The 21,960-nt window shown below is 49.5% G+C and overlaps 1 protein-coding gene across 4 annotated transcripts in view; it reads left to right on the top strand.

Moving 5' to 3' along the window:
- The first annotated feature begins 2,081 nt into the window (after positions 1–2,081).
- The window catches only part of LOC144611131 (NACHT, LRR and PYD domains-containing protein 3-like), an 85,022-nt gene continuing 65,143 nt past the window's right edge, over positions 2,082–21,960 (top strand). For all 4 annotated transcript variants that reach the window (XM_078430197.1, XM_078430196.1, XM_078430194.1 and 1 more), the window contains exon 1: positions 2,082–2,238. The gene's annotated coding sequence lies outside the window, so the exon portion shown is untranslated. The remainder of the gene's footprint in view (positions 2,239–21,960) is intronic.

The following is a 21,960-nucleotide window of genomic DNA, read 5'->3' as shown; positions in this document are numbered from 1 at the left end:
CACTGGAATTTAGAAGGATGAGAGGGGATGTTATCGAAACATATAGGATTATTAAGGGGTTTGCCACGTTGGAGGCATGAAACATGTTCCCAATGTTGGGGGAGTCCAGAACCAGGAGCCACAATAGACAATAGGTGCAGGAGGAGGCCATTCGGCCCTTCGAGCCAGCACCGCCATTCAATGTGATCATGGTTAATCATTCTCAATCAGTACCCCGTTCCTGCCTTCTCCCCATACCCCCTGACTCCGCTGTCCTTAAGAGCTCTATCTAGCTCTCTTTTGAATGAGAGAGTTTAGGAATCAGGAGTAGGCCATTTAGAACGGAGATGAGGAAAAACGTTTTCAGTCAGAGAGTTGTGAATCTGTGGAATTCTCTGCCTCAGAAGGCAGTGGAGGCCAATTCTCTGAATGCATTCAAGAGAGAGCTAGATAGAGCTCTTAAGGATAGCGGAGTCAGGGGGTATGGGGAGAAGGCAGGAACGGGGTACTGATTGAGAATGATCACCCATGATCACATTGAATGGCGGTGCTGGCTCAAAGGGTCGAATGGCCTACTTCTGCACCTATTGTCTATAGTGTACAGCAGGCAGTGAAGGGAACGTCGCCCATGCCTTCTCTCCAGAGATGCTGCCTGACCCGCTGAGTCACCTCAGCATTTTGTGTCCGCTCTCCATGATGCAGTGAGGGGGCGGGACGTAGTTCCCAATTGTTTCCCATTGGTCTTGGGGAAAGTCAGTCAGGGGTTATAACCAATAGTGGTGTCCGGTACCCATCCGATAACGCCCCCATTCTCTCCCATTGTTTGCAGGGGATGTCAGTCATCGTAGAGATCCAATGACGGAGGTTGAACCTCTCGATGCCGTCAGGGAAGGATAAGGGAGAGCCAGTGGATGTGGTGTATCTGGTTTTCAAAAAGCCTCTGACAAGGTCCCACACAAGAGATTAGTGTGCAAAATTAGAGCACATTAGAGCACAATTTGCGCGACGTACCCTCCCGTTCAGTCCCATTGGTTGTGGTGGTTGCCAATAGACAATAGGTGCAGGAGGCCATTCGGCCCTTCGAGCCAGCACCGCCATTCAATGTGATCATGGCTGATCATTCTCAATCAGTACCCTGTTCCTGCCTTCTCCCCACACCCCCTGACTCCGCTATCCTTAAGAGCTTTATCCAGCTCTCTCTTGAATGCATTCAGAGAATTGGCCTCCATTGCCTTCTGAGGCAGAGAATTCCACAGATTCACAACTCTCTGAGTGACATTTTTTTCCTCATCTCAGTTCTAAATGGCCTACCCCTTATTCTTAAACTGTGGCCCCTTGTTCTGGACTCCCCCAACATTGGGAACATGTTTCCTGCCTCTAACGTGTCCAGCCGCTTAATAATCTTATACGTTTCGATAAGATCCCCTCTCATCCTTCTAAATTCCAGTGTATACAAGCCTAGTCGCTCCAGTCTTTCAACATACGACAGTCCCGCCATTCTGGGAATTAACCTAGTAAACCTACGCTGCACGCCCTCAATAGCAAGAATATCCTTCCTCAAATTTGGAGACTAAAACTGCACACAGTCCTCCAGGTGCGGTCTCACTAGGGCCCTGTACAACTGCAGAAGGACCTCTTTGCTCCTGGGGATATCCAGTAGCAGAGGAGAACCCGCCCCATAACGTTAGGGGAGAAGGCCCATTGGTGGCGGGGAATGCCGATCAGCGGGGAATAACCAATGGGGGAGGCCGGAAGGGAAGGGGGCGGGGCGAGGACGGGGGCGCGGCAAGGACGGGGGCGGGACGAGGGAGGGACGGAGCAAGGACGGGGGCGGGGCGAAGGAGGGACGGGGCGAGGACGGTAAGGGGCGAGGACGGGGGCGGGGCGAGTACGGGGGCGTGGGAGGGACGGGGTGAGGCAAGGACGGGGGCGGTGCGAGGACGGGGCGAAACTCGCGTCATCCGCAGGCCGCGGAGGCAACGCGTTCAATTGGTGGAGGGGAACGTCGCTCACCGGACCGTGACCAATGGTGAAGGCGGATCCTCCCGAGACACGAGGGAGGAGGCGGGATGTGTTTCCCCGCCCACCCGCGCGGGGCCGCCAACCGCCAACGGCCGCCGCCATCAACAAGAGGAGGAAGAGGCGACTGCGAGACGAAGTGGCGCAGATTCAATCATCTCTCTCCTCCCCCCGCGGGGAAAGTCCGGGCGGTCTGAGAACCGGTTTCCTGCCGATCGATGAAGCGGCGGCCACCATCTGGTGAGACCCCGAGTTTATGCGGTGGAGAGGGTGCGGTGCGGAGCGGAGCGGACATGATGGCGGGGAGGCTGTTGGAGAGGGTTTAGGGGGGTGGGGAGAGGGTTTAGCGGGGTGGGGAGAGGGTTTAGGGGGGTGGGGAGAGGGTTTAGAGGGGTGGGGAGAGGGTTTAGCGGGGTGGGGAGAGGGTTTAGGGGGGTGGGGAGAGGGTTTAGCGGGGTGGGGAGAGGGTTTAGCGGGGTGGGGAGAGGGTTTAGCGGGGTGGGGAGAGGGTTTAGGGGGTGGGGAGAGGGTTCAGGGTGGGGAGAGGGTTTAGCGGGGTGGGGAGAGGGTTTAGCGGGGTGGGGAGAGGGTTTAGAGGGGTGGGGAGAGGGTTTAGCGGGGTGGGGAGAGGGTTTAGAGGGGTGGGGAGTGGGTTCAGGGTGGGGAGAGGGTTTAGAGGGGTGGGGAGAGGGTTTAGCGGGGTGGGGAGAGGGTTTAGAGGGGTGGGGAGAGGGTTTAGCGGGGTGGGGAGAGGGTTCAGGGTGGGGAGAGGGTTTAGAGGGGTGGGGAGAGGGTTTAGCGGGGTGGGGAGAGGGTTTAGAGGGGCGGGGAGAGGGTTTAGCGGGGCGGGGAGAGGGTTTAGCGGGGCGGGGAGAGGGTGCAGGGGGTGGGGAGAGGGTGCAGGGGGTGGGGAGAGGGTTTAGCGGGGTGGGGAGAGGGTTTAGCGGGGTGGGGAGAGGGTTCAGGGTGGGGAGAGGGTTTAGCGGGGTGGGGAGAGGGTTTAGCGGGGTGGGGAGAGGGTTCAGGGTGGGGAGAGGGTTCAGGGTGGGGAGAGGGTTTAGCGGGGTGGGGAGAGGGTTCAGGGTGGGGAGAGGGTTTAGCGGGGTGGGGAGAGGGTTTAGCGGGGTGGGGAGAGGGTTCAGGGTGGGGAGAGGGTTTAGCAGGGTGGGGAGAGGGTTCAGGGGGTGGGGCGGATTTAGGGGGGTTGGGAGAGGATGCAGGGGTGGGGAGAGTATTTACGGGGGTGGGAAGGGCGATTAGAGGGTTCAGGGGATGTGGAGATGGTTCAGGGGGGTCGGGAGAGGATTAAGTGGGGGTGGTGAGAGGGTTCAGGGTGGGGAGAAGGTTTATCATATCATATATATACAGCCGGAAACAGGCCTTTTCGGCCCACCAAGTCCGTGCCGCCCAGCGATCCCCGTACATTAACACTATCCTACACCCACTAGGGACAATTTTTTTAACATTTACCCAGCCAATTAACCTACATACCTGTACGTCTTTGGAGGGTGGAGGTTTTTGGAGGTTTATGGGGGTGGTAGGGTGATTAGTGGGTTCAGGGGGGCCTGGAGAGGATTTACGGGGGTGGGTTCAGCCAGGGGGTGGGGAGTGGGTTCAGGGGGAATCGGGAGAGGATTTAGGGGGATCAGGAGAGGATTTAGGGGGGTGGGGAAAGTGATTAGAGGGTTCAGGGGATGGGGAGAGGGTTCAGGGCTGTCGGGAGAGGGTTCAGGGGGTCGGGAGAGGATTTAGCGAGGTGGTGAGAGCGTTCAGGGGGGTGGGAGACGGTTTAGGGGGTGGGGAGTGGGTTCAGGTGGGTCAGCAGAGGATTTACTGGGTGGGGAGGGTGATTAGAAGGTTCAGGGGATGGGGAGAGGGTTCAAGGGGGTGGGGAGAGGATTTAAGGTGGTAGGGAAAGGGTTCAGGGGGGTCGGTAGAGGGTGCAGGGGTGTGAGGGTGTTCAGGGGGGGTCGGGAGAGGATTTAGCAGGGTGGTGAGAGGGTGCAGGGGGTGGGGAGCAGATTTAGGGGGGTAGGGAGAGGGTTCAATGGGGAACGGGTTCAGGGAGGTGGGGAGAGGGTTCAGAGAGTGGAGAAAGGATTCAAGTGGTGGTGAGAGGGTTCAGGGTGATTAAGAGGATTCAGGGGGGTGGGGAGAGGATACAGGGGGGTGTAGAGAGGGTTCAGGGCGGTCAGGAGAGGATTTAAGGGGGTAGGGAGAGGGTTCAGGTGGGTGGGGAGAGTGTTCAGGGGGTTGGGGAGAGGGTTCAGGTGGGTGTGGAAAGGGTTCAGCCAGGGGGGTGGGGAGAGGGTTAAGGGGGTAGAGATAGGATTTACGGGGGTGTGGAGGGTGATTAGAGGGTTCAGGGGGGGTCGGGCGAGGATTTAGCGGGGTGGTGAGAGGGTTCAGGGGGGAGGGGAGAGGATTTACAGGGGGGTTGGGAGGGTGATTAGAGGGTTCCGGGGATGGAGAGAGGGTTCAAGGCGGTCAGGAGAGGATTTAAGGGGGCAGGGAGAGGGTTCAGGTGGGTGGGGAGAGGGTTCAGGGGAGTCGGGAGAGGGTTTAGGTGGGTCGGGAGAGGATTTAGCGGGGTGAGAGGGTTCAGGGGGGTGTGGAGAGGGTTCAGGGGGGTCGGGAGAGGATTCAGGGGAGGGGGTTTAGGGGGTGGGGAGGGGGTTCAGGGGTGGGGAGAGGATGATTAGAGGGTTCAAGGGGTGAGGTGAGGGTTCAAGGGGTGGGGAGAGAGTTCAGGGGGGTGGGGTGAGGGTTCAAGGGGTGGGGAGGGGGTTCAAGGGGTGGGGAGAGAGTTCAGGGGAGTGGGGAGAGGGTTCATGGGGGTTGGGAGAGGGTGATCAGAGGGTTCGGGGGGGTGGTTAGAGGGTTGGGAGAGGGTTCAGGGGGCTGGTGAGAGGTGTTCAGGGGGTAGGGAGCGTGATTAGATGGTTCGGATGTGCTGAGAGGGTTCAGGAGGGTGGGGAGCATGATTAGAGGGTTCAGGGGGTGGGGAGGATAATTAGGCGGTTCATGGGGTGGGGAGAAGGTTCAGGCATAATTTTAAGGTGTTGTGGTGAGAGGGTTTAGGCGGGTGACCAGAGGGTTTAGGGGGTGGTGAGAGGATTCATGGATGTGATTAGAGGGTTCAGGGTGTGGGGAGAGGGTTTACGTGTGATTAGAGGGTTCAGGAGGTGGCGATAGAGAATAGGTGCAGGAGTAGGCCATTCGGCCCTTCGAGCCAGCACCACCATTCAATGTGATCATGGCTGATCATTCCCAATCAGTACCCCGTTCCTGCCTTCGCCCCTGACTCCGCTATCCTTCAGAGCTCTATCTAGCTCTCTTGAATGTGTTCAGAGAATTGGCCTCCACTGCCTTCTGAGGCAGTGAACTCTGACTGAAAAAGTTTTTCCTCATCTCTGTTCTAAATGGCCTACCCTTTATTCTTAAACTGTGGCCCCTTGTTCTGGACTCCCCCAACATTGGGAATATGTTTCCTGCGTCTAATGTGTCCAACCCCTTAATAATCTTGTATGTTTCGATAAGATCCCTTCTCATCCTTCTAAATTCCAGTGTATACAAGCCTAGTCGCTCCAGTCTTTTAACATATGACAGTTCCGCCATTCCAGGAATTAACTTAGTAAACGTACGCTGCACACCCTCAATAGCAAGAATATCCATCCTCAAATTTGGAGATCAAAACTGCACACAGTACTCCAGGTGCGGTCTCACTAGGGCCCTGTACAACTGCAGAAGGACCTCTTTGCTCCTATACTCAACTCCCCTTGTTGTAAAGGCCAACATTCCATTGGCTTTCTTCACTGCCTGCTGGACCTGCATGCTTCCTTTCTGTGACTGATGCACTGGGACACCCAGATCTTATTGTACGTCCCTTTTTCCTAACTTGAGACCATTCGGATGATGATCTGCCCTCTTATTCTTACCACCAAAGTGGATAACCTCACACATGCACATTAAACTGCATCTGCCATGCATCCGCCCACTCACACAACCTGTCCAAGTCACCCTGCAACCTCATAACATCTTCCTCACAGCTCACACTACCACCCAGCTTTGTATCATCTGTAAATTTGCTACTGGCACTTTTAATCCCTTCATCCAAGTTCTTAATGTATATTGTAAATAGCTGCGGTCCCAGCACCGAGCCTTGCGGTACCCCACTAGTCACTGCCTGCCATTCTGAAAGGGACCCATTTATCCCCACTCTTTGCTTTCTGCCTGTCAACCAATTTTTTATCCATGTCAGTACCCTACCCTCAATACCATGTGCTCTAATTTTGCCCACTAAGCTCCTATGTGGGACCTTATCAAAGGCTTTCTGAAAGTCGAGGTACACCATATCCACCGACTCCCCTGTCAATTTTCCTAGTTACATCCTCAAAAAATTCCAGAAGATTTCCCCTTCGTAAATCCATGCTGACTCGGAACGATCCTGTTACTGCTATCCAAATGCTCTGCAATTTTGTCTTTTATAATTGACTCAGGCATCTTCCCCACCACTGATGTCAGACTAACTGATCTATAATTTCCCGTATTCTCTCTCCCTCCTTTCTTAAATAGTAGGGTAACATTAGCTACCCTGCAATCCACAGGATCTGATCCTGAATCTATAGAACATTGGAAAATGATCACCAATGCATCCACAATTTCTAGAGCCACCTCCTTAAGTACCCTGGGATGCTGACCATCAGGCCCTGGGGATTTATCAGCTGCCAATCCCATCAGTCTACCCAACACCATTTCCTGCCTAATGTGAATCTCCTTCAGTTCCTCCGTCACCCTAGGATCTCTGGCCACTAGAATATCTGTGAGATTGTTTGTATCTTCCTTAGTGAAGACAGACCCAAAGTACCGGTTCAACTCATCTGCCATTTCCTTGTTCCCCATAATAAATTCCCCTGCTTCTGACTTCAAGGGACCCACATTTGCTTTGACTATTGTTTTCCTCTTCACATACCTAAAAAAGCTTTTACTATCCTCCTTTATATTATTGGCTAGCTTACCCTCGTACCTCATCTTTTCTCCCCGTATTGCTTATTTTTTAAAATCTTCTTTTGCTCTTTAAAAGACTCTCAATCCTCTGGCTTCCCACTCTTCTTTGCTGTGATATACTTCTTCCCTTTTATTTTATGCTGTCCTTGACTTCCCTTGTCAGCCATGGGTGCCTCTTACTCCCCTTAGATTCTTTCCTCCTCTTTGGGATAAATTGATCCTGCAACTTCTGCATTGTTCCCAGGAATACCTGTCATTGCTGTTCCACTGTCTTCCTTGCTCTGGCCTCCTTCCAGTCAAATCTGGTCAGCTTATGCCTCTGTAATCCCCTTTGCTATAGTGTAATACTGACACTTCCGATTTTCCCTTCTCCCTCTCAATTTGTAAAACTTATCATATTGTGATCACTGCATCCTAATGGATCGTTTACCTCGAGTCCCCTTATCAGATCAGGTTCATTACACAACACTAAATCCAGAATTGGGTCCAGTACAAGCTGTTCTAAGAATCCACCTCGGAGGCACTCCACAAATTCTCTTTCCTGGGGTCCATTACCAACCTGATTTTCCCAGTCTACCTGCATGTTGAAATCTCCCATAACCACCGTAGCATTACATTTGCGACATGTTAATTTTAGCTCTTGATTCAACTTGCACCCTATGTCGAGGCTACTGTTTGGGGGCCTGTAGATAACTCTTTACCCTTATAATTCCTCATTTCTATTCATACAGATTCTACATCTCCTGATTCTATGTCACCCCTTGCAAGGGAGTGAATATCATTCCTTTCCAACAGAGCGACCCCACCCCCTCTGCCCACCTGTTTGTCTTTTCTATACGTTGTGTACCCCTGAATATTCAGTTCCCAGCCCTGGTCCTCTTGTAGCCATGTCTCTGATTCCCACAACATCATACTTGCCAATGTCTAACTGAGCCTCAAGCTCATCCACTTTATTTTTCATACTTCGCGCATTTAAATACTCTTTAACTTCGGTATTTACCTCCCCGCTCGCACCGGTCACAATTGGCCCTGACCGTACTCTCTTATCCCATCTCGAAGTTCCCTTCCCATTTATTCGAAAGTCCTTTGCAACGTCTCCTGTATTCGCTTCTCCTTTAACTCCATCTCCATATTCCCAATTTGTCAACCCCTCCCTGCCACTACTTAGTTTAAAGCCACACGTGTAGCATTAGCAAACCTGCTTGCCAGAATGTTGGTCCCCCTGCTATTAAGGTGCAACCCGTCCCTTTTGTACAGGTCACCCCTACCCCAGAAGAGATCCCAGTGGTCTAGAAATCTAAATCCCTGCTCCCTGCACCAGCCCCTCAGCCATACATTCATATCCCCAATCTCTCTGTTCCTGCCCTCACCAGCACGAGGTACAGGTAACAGTCCAGAGATAACCACCCTCGGCGTCCTACTTCTCAGTCTCCTTCCTAACTCTCTAAACTCACGTTGCAGTATCTCCTTCCTCCCGACGTCATTCGTGCCCACTTGCACAACTACCTCCGGTTGATCGCCTTCCCTCGCTAGGATGTTATGAAGCCGCTCCGAGATGTCTTGAACCCTGGCACCAGGGAGGCAACAGACCATCCTCGAGTCCCGCCTGCCGCCACAGAATCTACTGTCCGTACCTCGGACAATGGAGTCACCCACTACTATGGCTCTTCCTGACTTCGGTCTCCCCGGCCGAGTCTCCTTGCCTGGATTAGAGCCACCAACCTGTCCGCCGCTCGGACTGGAAGCGTCTTCTGCCCCGACAGCTCCCAAGAGGGTGTACCTGTTTGCAATAGGCACAGCCACCTTCGCTCGACCTGGACTCTGACTCTTGGCGTGACCGCCTCACAGTAGGTCCTGTCCAGGAAACTCGCATTCCCGGATGGCCGTGAGGTCATCGAGCTGCTTTTCCAACACCACCACACGCTCACTCAGGTGGCGAGGGGGTTAGGTGTGATTAGAGGGTTTAGGGGGTGGTCAGAGGGATTAGGCGGGTGATTGGAGCGTTTAGGCGGGTGATTAGAGGGTTTAGGGGGTAGGGAGAGGTTTCAGGGGGTGAATAGAGGTCTTGGGGGTGATGAGCGGTCTCGGGGTGGTGAAAGAGTTCAGGGGGTGAGTAGAGGGGTGGTTAGGTTTCATGGGGCGGTGGTGATAGGGTTAAGTGGGTGGTGAGAGGGTTCAGGGTGGTCGGGAGGGTGGGGAAGGTGAGGAGAGGGTACGCTCTAGGTTCCCGTTGTCACCAAGCAAACATCTAACAATGGCCTGTTTCCTTTATTATCGTTGCTTTTCTGCATTTATTTCATTAATTTGTTCGATATCTGTCTACATCGCTGTCTATATTTCTTGTTTCTCTTCCCCTGACTAGTCTGAAGCAGGGTCTCAACCTGATACGTCACCCATTCCTTCTGTCCAGAGATGCTGTCTGTCCCGCTCAGTTACTCCAGCATTAAGGTTTAGAGGGTAAGGACCAAATGGGGGCAGGTGGAACTAATGTAGATGGGACATCTTGGTCAGCATGGAGAAGATGGGCTGAAGTTCCAGCGCTATATGACTCTGGCATTTCTAGTCTTCTATGAGGTGTTTTTTGTAAATACATTTAGGTTTGTGTATAAGAAAATAACTGCAGATGCTGGTACAAATCGAAGGTATTTATTCACAAAATGCTGGACTAACTCAGCCGTTCAGGCAGCATCTCAGGAGAGAAGGAATGGGCGACGTTTCGGGTCGAGACCCTTCTGAAGAAGAAGGATCTCGACCCGAAACGTTGCCCATTCCTTCTCTCCTGAGATGCTGCCTGACCTGCTGAGTTACTCCAACATTTTGTGAATAAATACCTTTAGGTTTGTGTATTGTTGATAACAGTATTTGTCGTCCTTGAGCAGAGGTTGAGAGCTGTCTATTCCAACTATATCACATGACAGCTCGTGTGATGGCGATCCTGTTTGGAGAGGGAGTTCAGTATTTTAACTCAACAATGTGGAATGCAAGCTAAACGAGATTGTGCAGGTTCTGATCTTGGTTGCACCTGTCATCTTGTCATACTTGGTGATAGAGATAGTGGATTGAGGAGGTGGTGTTGTCATAGCCAAGACAAATAACTGCATTACATTCCACCACATTGTGCCATTGGTAGGAGGAATGAATATTGCACTTACAGTATATAACACAGGACAGACACAAAATGCTGGAGTGACTGCGGGACAGGCAGGATCTCTGGAAAGAAGGAATGATGATGTTTTGGGTCGAGACCCTTCTTCAGACTGACCTTGAGGTGAGAAGTCAATGTTCATAGCGCTGGGCTGCAAGCTGCCCAAGCGAAATATGAGGTGCTGTTCCTCCAACTTCCGGTGGGCCTCACTATGGCACTGGAGGAGGCCCATGACAGAAAGATCATTCTGGGAGTGGGAGGGGGAGTTGAAGTGCTCAGCCACCGGGAGATCAGGTTGGTTCAGGCGGACTGAGCGAAGGTGTTGAGCGAAACGATCGCCGAGCCTGCGTTTGGTTTCGCCGATGTAAAGAAGTTGACATCTAGAGCAGCGGATAAAATAGATGAGGTTGGAGGAGGTGCACGTGAACCTCTGTCTCACCTGGAAAGACTATTGGGGTCCTTGGATGGAGTTGAGGGGGGAGGTAAGGGGACAGGTGTTGCATCTCCTGCGATTGCAGGGGAATGTGCCCGGGGATGGGGTGGTTTGGGTCGGAAGGGACGAGTGGACCAGGGAGTTACGGAGGGAACAGTCTCTGCGGAAAGCAGAAAGGGGAGGTGATGGGAAGATGTGGCCAGTAATGGGGTCCCGTTGGAGGTGACGGAAATGTTGGAGGATGATTTGTTGGATACGCTGGCTGATGGGGTGGAAGGTGAGAACGAGGGGGATTCTGTCCTTGTTACGAATGGGGGGAGGGGGAGCAAGAGCGGAGCTGCGGGATGTAGACGAGACCCTAGTGAGAGCCTCATCTATAATGGAAGAGCGGAAGCCCCGTTTCCTGAAGAATGATGACATCTCTGATGCCCTAGTGTGAAACACCTCATCCCGGGTGCAGATGCGGCATAGAATGAGGAATTGGGAGTAGGGGATAGACTTTTTGCAGTATTCAGGGTGGGAATAGGTGTAGTCCAGATAGCTGTGCGAGTCAGTGGGTTTATAGTAGATGTCAGTCACTAGTCTGTCTCCTGTGATGGAGATGGTGAGGTCCAGAAATGGGAGGGAGATGTCAGAGATAGTCCAAGTATATTTAAGAGCAGGATGGAAATTGGAAGTGAAGTGTATGAAGTCAGTGAGTTCTGCATCGGTACAAAAGGTAGCACCAATGCAGTCAACGTTGTAGCGGAGATAGAGTTCGGGGATGGGGCCAGTGTACGTCTGGAACAGGGATTGTTCGACGTACCCGACATAGAGGCAGGCATAGCTAGGGCCCATGCGAGTGCCCATAGCTACGCCTCTGGTTTGGAGGAAGTGGGAGGAGTCAAAGGAGAAGTTGTTAGGGAAAGAACCAGCTCTGCTAGGCGGAGGAGAGTGTTAGTAGATGGGGATTGGCTGGTTCTATGGTCGAGGAAGAAACCGAGGGCTTCAAGAACACCCTTGTGGGGGATGGAGGTGTAGAGTGACTGGACAAAGAAGTCAATGTTCATACCGCTAAGCTGCAAGCTGGCCAAGCGAAATATGAGGTGCTGTTCTTCTAATTTCCAGTGGGCTTTAGATAGTTCCTCTGTCCCTCTCTTCCCCTTCCCAGTTCTCCCTTTTCTTCCTGTCTCCACCTATATCCTTCCTTTGTCCCGCTTCCCTGACCTCAGTCTGAGGAAGGGTCTCGACCCGAAACGTCACCCATTCCTTCTCTCCTGAGATGCTGCCTGACCTGCTGAGTTACTCCAGCATTTTGTGAATAAATGTCTTCAGACTGATGTAAGGGGAGAGGGAGAAACTTAGATAAGGAAGTGTAAGGTGTGAAAATAGGATAGAGGGAATGCAGATCATGGAAAATGTAGATCGTTGTTAGCTGGGAGAAGATTACAACAAAACAAACAGATAAAAAAGTAGTTGAAGACAGTAAGGCCGGTCAGAGAACTGGGAAGGGGGAGGGATGGAGAGAGATGAAAAGCAAGGGTTACTTGAAGTTAGAAAAGTCAATGTTCATACTGCTGGGGTGTAAGCTGCCCAAGTGAAATATGAGGTGCTGTTCCTCCAATTTGTGCTGGCAATGGATGAGGCCCAGGACAGAAAGATCAGCGTGGGAATGGGAGGGGGAAGTTAGTATTTAGCAACTGGGAGGTCAGGTAGGATTAAGTGGACCGAGCAGAGGTGTTCTACGAAACAAACGATTTGTAGAAGTACACACCAGGAACAGCGGATGCAGTAGATGTGGTTGGAGGAGATGCAAGTGAACCTCTGCCTCACCTGAAAAGACTGTCAGGGTTCTTGGACGGAGTTGAGGGGGGAGGCATAGGGACAACTGTTGCGTCTTCTGTGGTGGCAGGGAAATGTACCTGGGGGGGTGGTGGTTAGGGTGGGAAGGGATGGGTTGACCAGAGAGTTGCGGAGGAAATGGTCTTATCGGAATGGGGAGGAGATGATAAGTTGTGGCTAGTGTTTAGAAAATGTATCTGAATGTTCAGGATGCCTCTTTGTTGCAGTGATTCTCAGAGCAGGGACTGTTGAAATTGTTACTTGATCCAGTTATTTGTGGTGAGCTCCTTCCGTATTTGCCAGGGTAACAGCTTGCTTGAGCTGCAGAAAAACGTTCCACTTGTTTATCGTTCTCTGGTCACTGCCTTCCGCAGGGAGAGAGTGCAGCTGCAGCAGAATGATAGTGGGAGAAGATGCATTTATTATCTGTGGCATAGGATTACATACACCCGAATACAGTAGTGTGAAGGAATGCAGACACAAAATGCTGGAATAACTCAGCTGTACAGGCAACATCTCCGGATAGAAGGAATTGGTGACGTTTCAGGTCGAGACCCTTCTTCAGGCTCAGTCTGAAGAAAGGTCTCGACCCGAAACGTCACCCATTTGTTCTTTCCAGAGATACACATCATAAGTCAGAAGCAGATAAACAATACAAAGAAAGAAACACAAATATAATCAAGAAACATCATTTCTGTCATGTCAGTCATTTCTCAGTGTTGGTGACATATTTTGTATCTTTCAAATATAATATTTTTGAATATTTTGTTGAATTTACACATATTACTACACACTTTTAATTCATTGGTGCACTATTTCATAAATTGACCCCTTTAACAGTCACATGTCTATTTTTCACATTTGTCCATACCCTCTTTTTTTCAAACATAATTTCCCCAGATTGGATACCTGCTCTCCCTCACTGAAAACAAACCTTGGATACAGTCAGGAAGTGTTCTTTCTTTTGCTCTAACTATTATTTGTAGATTATTAAGGTCTACTAAGTCCATAAACATCTTTGCGATCACATGTGACCAGAAATGAACACAATACTCTGATGCAGCCTCAACAACGTCTTGCACAACAGCAACATTGGAATTGCTGCTTCATGTTGAGAAAATGTAGCTGAAAGTTCAGGATTCCTTTTTGTTGCAGTGAAGCTCCGGGCATGGAGTGTTGAATTTGTTGCTTGTCTGCAGTTATTTGTGCTGAGCAACTTACTCAGTTGCCAGGGTGACAGCTTGCCTGTGCTGCAGTGAACTTTTTCACTCAGAGAGTTGTGAATCTGGAATTCTCTGCCTCAGAAGGCAGTGGAGGCCAATTCTCTGGATGCTTTCAAGAGAGAGTTAGATAGAGCCCTTAATGATAGCGGAGTCAGGGCATATGGGGAGAAGGCAGGAATGGGGTATTGATTGTGCATGATCAGCCATGATCACGGTAAATGGTGTTGCTGGCTCGAAGGGCCGAATGGCCTACTCCTGTACCTATTGTCTATTGTCCATTGCACAGCAAACGTTCCACATTTTTATCGTGCTCTGATGACTGCCTTCTGCAGAGAGAGTGCAGATGCAACAGAGTGATAGTGGGAGAAGACGACAAGTTGCATTTATTTTCTATGGTACAGGATTGCATGCACCCAAATACAGTAGTGTGAAGGAATAGATGGGGTAGATGCACAGCATCTCTTGCCCAGAGGTGAATCGAGGACAAGAGGACAGAGGTTTAAGGTGAAGGGGAAAAGATTTAATAGGAATCTAAGGAGTAACTTTTTCACCCAAAGTGGTGGCGGATGTATGGAGCAAGCTGCCAGAGGAGGTAGTTGAGGCAGGTTCCATCCCAACGTTTAAGAAACAGTTAAACAGGTACGCAGATAGGACAAGTTTGGAGGGATATGGACCAAACGCGGGCCGGTGGGACTCGTGTAGCTGGGATATGTTGGTCGGTGTGGGCAAGTTGGGCCGAAGGGCCTGTTTTCACGATGTATCACTCTATGACTCGATGAGCTAACTTGAGTGCTTGATTTAACCCAGGCTGTTTATCACCTTTGGATGTTGGAAGTGTTCTACAGTTGCTAAGTACTTGTTGAGCAAGATCAGCAGAAGTTGCCGATCTAAAATGATGAAAAGACAAATGCTGGAAAAGCTCTTCGATCAGACAGCTTTTGTGGAAAGGGCCAGTTTTGCTGAAGGGTCTGTGTGGGAAAGAACTGGTTTATACCGAAGATAGACACAAATTCCTGCAGTAACTCAGCGGGCATGCTGCATCTCTGGATAGAAGGAATGGGTGACGTTGTGCTCGAGACCCTTCTTCAGGGTTCTGTAGTCTCTGGCCAAAACATCACCTATTCCTTCTATCCTGAGACGCTGCCTGACTTGCTGAGTTACTCCAGCATTTTGTGTCTATCTGTTGAAGAGTCTGTCTTTCACCTGAAATGTTAACTGTGTTTCTCTTCAGATGCTGCCTCACATGCCAGCTTTCCAGGTTTTTAAGATCATAAAGAATAGTAGAATTAGGCCATTCGGCCTTTTAAGTTTATTCTGCCAATCAATCATGGCTGATCTATCTCTCCCTCCGAACCTCATTCTCCTGCCTTCTCCCCATAATCTCTGACACCTGTACTAATCAAGAATCTATCTCTGCTTTAAAAATGTTCACTGCCTTGGCCTCCACAGACTTCTGTGGCAAAGAATTCCACAGATTCACCACCCTCTGACTAAAGAAATTTCTCCACATCTCCTTCCTAAAAGAGCGTCCTTTAATTCTGAGGCTATGACCTCAAGTCCGAGACCTTCCCACTAGTGGAAACATCCTCTCCACATCCACTCTATCCAAGCCTTTCAATATTCTGTACTTTTCAATGAGCCCCCCCCCATTCTTCTAAACTCCAGCGAGTATAGGTCCAGCGCCGAAAAACACTCATCATAGGTTAACCTACTCATTCCTGATGTTTCTCTTGTTCCTTCATATAAAAACCTGCTGGTCACTGTTTCTGTGGAGGTAAATGGCAAGAGCCCCCATAACAACGTTAATAATTACTAGATTCTATGCTCAATTTAGGAGTGCAAGGTTGTTTAAAAATATGTTGGGGAATATTCTGTGAAACTGGCACTGATTGATAGTGGATTTACTGAATGCACTGTGGTCTGCTGAGGTAAAAGCAACATTGAAATTGCTGTTTCATGTTTAGAAAATGTATCTGAATGATCAGGATTCCATTTTGTTACAATGAAGCTCAGAGCAGGGATTGTTGAGATTTGCTTTCAGTTTGTTTGTGGTGAGCAACTTCCTCATTTGCCAGCTTGCCTGAGCTGCAGGAAACTTTGCACAGAAAACGTTCCATGTGTTTATTGTTCTCTGGTCACTGACTTCCGCAGAGAGAGAGTGCAGATGCAGCAGAATAATAGTGGGAGAAGACGACAAGTTGAATTTATTTTCTGTGGTAGAGGATTGCACCCAAATACATTAGTGTGAAGGAAAACAGACACAATGCTGGAATAACTCAGGCAGCATCTCCGGCTCAGTCTGAAGAAGGGTCTCGACCGAAACATCATCCATTCCTTCTTTCCAGAGGTACTGCCTGTCCGCTGAGTTACACCAGCATTTTGTGCCTATTGTCGGTGTAAACAAGCATCTGCAGTTCCTTCCTACACATTGTGAAGGAATTGATTGGGAAGATGCACAGAGTCTCTTCTTACCCAGAGGATATAGGTTTAACGTGAAGGGGAAAAGATTTAATAGATATCTGAGGGGTAACTTTTTCACACAAAGGACAGTGGGTGCATGGGCCAAGCTGCCCGAGGAGGTAGTTGAGGCTGGGACTATCCCACCATTTAAGAAATAGTTAGGCAGGAACATGGATACGACAGGTTTGGAAGGGTATGGACCAAACGCAAGTAGGTGGGACTAGTGTAGCTGGGACATGTTGGACGATGTGGGCAAGTTTGGTCGAAGGGCCTGTTTCCACGCTGTATCACTCTATGACTCGAACTAACAGGGTGGCTTGAGTGCTCCATTTAACCAAATGCTATTTGTCACCTTTCGATTTTGGAAGCGTTCGTTCTACAGCTACTAAGCACTTGTTGACCAAGATCAAAAGAATTGCAGAATTTGCAAATGTAAAATGAAGAACAAAATATACTGGAATAGCTCTTCGATCAGACAGCTTTTGTGGATAGGACCAGTTCTGCTGAAGGGTCTGTGGGAAGGAACTGCAGATGCTGGTTTACACTGAAGATAGGCACCAAATGCTGGAGTAACACAGCAGGACAGGCAGCATCTCTGGTTAGAAGGGATGGCTGACGTTTCGGGTTGAGACCCTTCTTCAGAGTGCTTTAGACTCGACCCGAAACATCCACTCCTTCTATCCAGAGATGCTGCCTGTCCCACTGAGTTACTCCGGCATTTTGTGTCTTATCTGCTGAAGGGGTCTGTCTATCACCTGAAATGTTAACTGTTTCTCTCTACAAATGCTGCCTGACATGCCAACGTTGCAACTTTTTCTCATGTTCTTTCATATAAAAAGCTGCTGGTCACTGCTTCTGTGGAGGAAAATGGCAGATACCTGGGCTGTGCAAGATCCCCCATTACAATGCTAATAATAACTAGATTATATGCTCAATTCAGGTTGTTTAAATATGCATTGGGGAATATTCTGTGAAACTGACACTGATAGTGGATTTACTGAATGCACTGAGGTCTGGTGGAGTAAAATCAACATTGGAATTGCTGCTTCATGTTTAGGAAATGTATCTGAATGTTCAGGATGCCTTTTTTGTTGTTGTGAAGCTCAGAGCAGGGAGTGTTGAAATTGTTAATTGTCCACGGTTATTTGTGGGGAGCTCCTTCCTAATTTGCCAAGGTAACAGTTTGTGTGAGCTGCAGGAAACGTTGCACAGAAAATGTTCCATGTGTTTATTGTTCTCCACTCACTACCTTCCACAGAGAGAGAGAGAGAGAGAGAGAGAGAGAGAGAGAGAGAGAGAGAGAGAGAGAGAGAGAGAGAGAGAGAGAGAGACGAGAGAAGAGAGAGAGAGAGAGAGAGAGAGAGAGAGAGAGAGAGAGAGAGAGAGAGAGAGAGAGAGAGAGAGAGAGAGAGAGAGAGAGAGAGAGAGAGAGAGAGAGAGAGAGAGAGAGAGAGAGAGAGAGAGAGGAGAGAGAGAGAGAGAGAGAGAGAGAGAGAGAGAGATTTATTTATTTATTTATTTATTTTGTGGGGAATGTTGATGTTGTGCTTATTATCTGTGGTATAGATCGCATACACCCAAATACAGTAATGTGAAGGTAAACAGACACAAAATGCTGGCGTAACTCAGCAAGACAGACCACGAGTGGGTGCCGTTTTGGTTCGGGCCCCTTCTTCAGGCTCCGTCTGAAGAAGGGTCTCAACCAAAACGCCACCCCTTCCTTCTTTCCAGAGATGCTGCCTGTCCCGCTCAGTTACTCCCAGCATTTTGTGCCTATCTTCAGTATAAACCAGCATCTGCAGTTCCTCCCTACACAGTGTGAAGGAATAGATCGGGTAGATTTCTTGTCTAGAGTCGGTGAATCGAGGACCAGAGGACATGGGTTTACGGTGAAGGGGAAAAGATTTATAGGAATCTGAGGGATGACTTATTTCACATAGATGGTGGTGGGTGTATGGAACGAGCTGCCAGAGTAGTAGTTGAGGCTGGGACTATCCCAACGTTTAAGAAACAGTTGGACAGGTACATGGATAAGACAGGTTTGGAGGAATATGGATGAAACGTGGGCAGGTGGGACTCTTGTAACTGTGATATGTGGGCAACTTGGGCCGACGTGACCGTTTTCACGCTGTATCGCTCTACGACTCTATGGCAATTGATTGAGATTTCTTCGGGTGATCCATTTGGGACTGGTGATCACTGTTCTATTAGCTTAAGATTTTAAAGAAGGGTCTCAACCCAAAATGTCATCTACTATTCTCCAGAGATGCTGGCCGACCCGCTGAACTACTCCAGCTTTTTGTGTCTGGATAAAGACAGTGCTGGCCCAAAAGTTAAAATTCTGAATTGGATTCAGACCAATTGGACATTCAGTCAATTGCCAGAGAGTCGTCGAGCGACACAGCGTGAAAATGGTCCCTTCAGCCCAACTTTCCCACACCGGCCCATATCCCAGTTACACTAGTCCCACCTGCCCGTGTTTGCATACCCTCCAAACCAGTCCAATCCATTTAGCCTCCTTTTGCTCTGGTATTTTATTTAATTCTTCTCGTGTTTAAGTTATAATGTTTTGTTCTTAATTGTTTACTGTATTTCGTGCTGTTACTTGCTAACAAAGCACCAAGGCAAGTTCCTTGTATCTATACATACTTGGCAAATAAAACGTATTCAATTCAATTCAGACAGAAACACCGTAAATTTGAAGCAAACAAGTCATTTTGTGCAATAGATATGTTTTCTTTGCATCTGCTTGTGAAAATGCTGCACAATGAAACTGGAACGAACAGTGGATTATTTAATGCACTGAGTGGCGTGGTGAGTAATAGTGAAAATTGGTACTAGTTCCATGGTTGCAAAATGGCTGAATATTCAGTGATAGACACAAAATGGTGGAATAACTGAGCCAGCATCTCTGGGGAGAAGTAATGGGTGACGTTTCTTCAGACTAGAGTCAGGGGAAAGGGAAACAAGAGGTATAGAGTCTGGCCTTCCATCACAGTGAAGAGGGACTGGAGGAGACTCACTGTGATGGATGTTTCTTTTGTTTGGTGTTAGTTTATGATTGTATGTGTTATTGCATTTTTATTGATTATTCTTATTGGTCTTATTGTTGAACTGCGGGTAATTTTTCATTTCACTGCACATTTATGTGTATGTGACAAATAAATGACTATTGACAATTGAGATAGTGATGTGGAGAGATGTAGAACAAATGAATGAAAGATATGCTAAAAAGCAAGGATGATAAAGGAAACAGGCCCATTGTTAGCTGTTTGCTAGATGAGAACGTGAAGTTGGTGACAACTTGGGTATGGGAAGGATGGAGAGAGAGAGGGGAATGCCCGGTTACTTGAGGTTAGAGAAATCAATATTCATACCACTGGGTATTAGTTTCATCTCACTCTAAACTAGGCCAAGAACAGAAAGGTCAGTGTGGGAATGGCAAGGGCAATTAAAGTGTTTGGCAACCAGGAGATCGGGTTGGACCAGGCAGACTGAGCGAAGAGGTTCAGCGAAACGACCGCCCAGTCTTCGGTTGTGTCCCGTGAACGTATAAGAGTCCACATCTTGAACAACGGATACAGTAGGTGAGGTTGAGGTGGTGCAAGTGAAGCTGAAAGGACTGCTGGGGTCCGTGGGCAGAGTTGAGGGAGGAGATATAGGGACAGAGCAGTGGAACTTGAGACCATGACGGCGGATTAATTGACCAAGGGGGAACAGGTACAGGATGAAGAGGAGGGGGCCAAGAACTGAACCTTGGGGGACACCTTGGGGGAGGGGAGCGGTGGGGGATTTGCAGTTATTAATGGAGATGAACTGGTGCCTGTCGGAGAGGTATGATTTGATCCAGGAGAGGGCGGTGCTGGTGATGTTAAAGGTGGTTTCAAGTCGGGTGAGGAGGATGGAGTGATTTATGGTGTCAAAGGGGGCGCTGAGGTCGAGTAGGATGAGAATGCTGAGGTTGCCAGCGTCAGAGGAGAGGAGAAGGTCATTGGTGATTTTGAGGAGTGCAGTTTCAGTACTGTGGTTGGAGCGGAATCCGGATTGGAATGTTTCATACAGGTTATTGGTAGAGAGGTGGTGTTTGAGTTGAGAAGCTACAGCGCGTTCCAAAACTTTGGACAGAAAGGGTAGGTTGGAGATTGGCCTGAAGTTGTTTGGGGTGTCAGGGTTGAGTCCAGGTTTTTTCAGAATAGGGGTGACAGCAGCGATTTTGAGGGATGGCGGGACGATGCCAGTGGAGTTTATTGTTGCAGTGATAAGTGGAGAGAGAGTAGGAAGGCTGGCCTTGACAAAGCTGGAGGGGATGGGGTCCAGAGAGCAGGTGGCAGTTTTCATTCCTGTGAAGAGGTCAGAGAGGTCGGTGGTGGAGACTGGGGAGAACTGAGACAGGGGTTGACAGGATAAGGGGGAGCAGGTGGTTTGAGGGTGAGCAGGTGCGTTGGTGGTTAAGGAGCTGTAGATGTTGTCTATTTTGCTTTGGAAGAATGAAAGGAAAGAGGTGCATTTGTCGACTGAATGACTGGGAGATAGTGTCCAGGGGGCTGAGGAGTTTGTTTATTGTAGAGAAGAGTGCTTTTGGTTTCCGGAGCCAGAGTGAATTATTTGAGAGTAGTAGGCGGAGTGGGCGCGGGAGAGGGCATCTTTGTAGTGCTGCAGGTGGTCTTTGTAGGCTTGGGAGTGAATTGTGAGACCTGTTTTGTTGCGGAGTCTTTCAAGTTGGCGGGCATGGGTTTTCATCATGCGGAGTTCGGGGGTAAACCAGGGAGCAGAGTGGGTGAAGGAAACTGTTTTGGTTTTTCTAGGTGCAAGCTGGTCGAGGCAGGAGGAGAGAGTGTGGTTGTAGTAGTCAGTGAGGTCAGAGGGGCTGTGGAGGTCAACGAAGGGAGAGGCGGAGATTTTTTCAGAGAGGGAGGATGAGAGGTAGGTGAAACAGAGTTCAGCTTACGGAAGTTGATTTTGCGTTTTTGCCTTGGAGCTGGGGTGGGAATGTTGACGGACATGGTGATGGCTAAGTGATCGGAGAGGGTGGGGTCGGAGCCAGAGAGGTGGTGTAGATTTAGTCCAGTGGAGCAGACAAGGTCCAGAATGTGCCCACGGTTATGGGTGGGAAAATTGACATGTTGAGTGAGATTAAAGCAGTTGAGTATTTCAGTGAAGTCAGCGGTTATTGTGGAGTCCATGTAGATGTTGAATTTGCCGAGGAGGATGATTGAGGGGGAGAGAGAACAGAACTGGGTCAGAAAGTCGGAGAAGTCAGAAAGGAATGATGGGTGTGGTTTGGGAGGGCGGTAGACGATTGCCATGACTAATTGTGTGTGACCAGAGAGTTTAAAAGCCAGGTGTTCTAATGAAGGAGCAGATGAGATGGAGATGAGGCTGATTTTGAAGTCCTGTCGGTGTATTACGGCAATCCCACCACCTCGGCCCTCCGAGCGTGTTTATTGATGTAGGAGTATCCGTTGGGTGTAGTGAGGTTGAGTGAGAGGTAATCCAGAGGTTGTTGCCAGGTTTCTCTCAGACAGAGGAAGTCCAGTTTATTGTCCAGGATGAAGTCATTCAGAATGTGGCTTTTATTGTTAAGGGACCGGGTATTGAACAAAGTGAGCTTCATATTGCTTTGTATGGTGTGGATGGACACGGGTGATTTTGCCAGGGTTAGCAGACAGGGGGCGTGCTCGTGTGCGTTGTTGTGATGACGTAATCGATGAGTGGAAGTCCGCTGAGATGACCAGAGTGCGGGGATGGAGTGACCGGTCTGGGAGTAGACAAACTTGCGACCGGAGCTCTGTGGATGTATCCGGGTCGGCGTAGAAGTCCGTGGTTGATGATGGCAGAGATGCATGGCGGAGTGGAGTGGTCGTTGAGTTGAA

Source organism: Rhinoraja longicauda, chromosome 39, assembly GCF_053455715.1.
Source record: "Rhinoraja longicauda isolate Sanriku21f chromosome 39, sRhiLon1.1, whole genome shotgun sequence".
NCBI classification, from domain to species: domain Eukaryota; kingdom Metazoa; phylum Chordata; class Chondrichthyes; order Rajiformes; family Arhynchobatidae; genus Rhinoraja; species Rhinoraja longicauda.
This window is presented reverse-complemented; position numbering and strand designations above follow the sequence as displayed.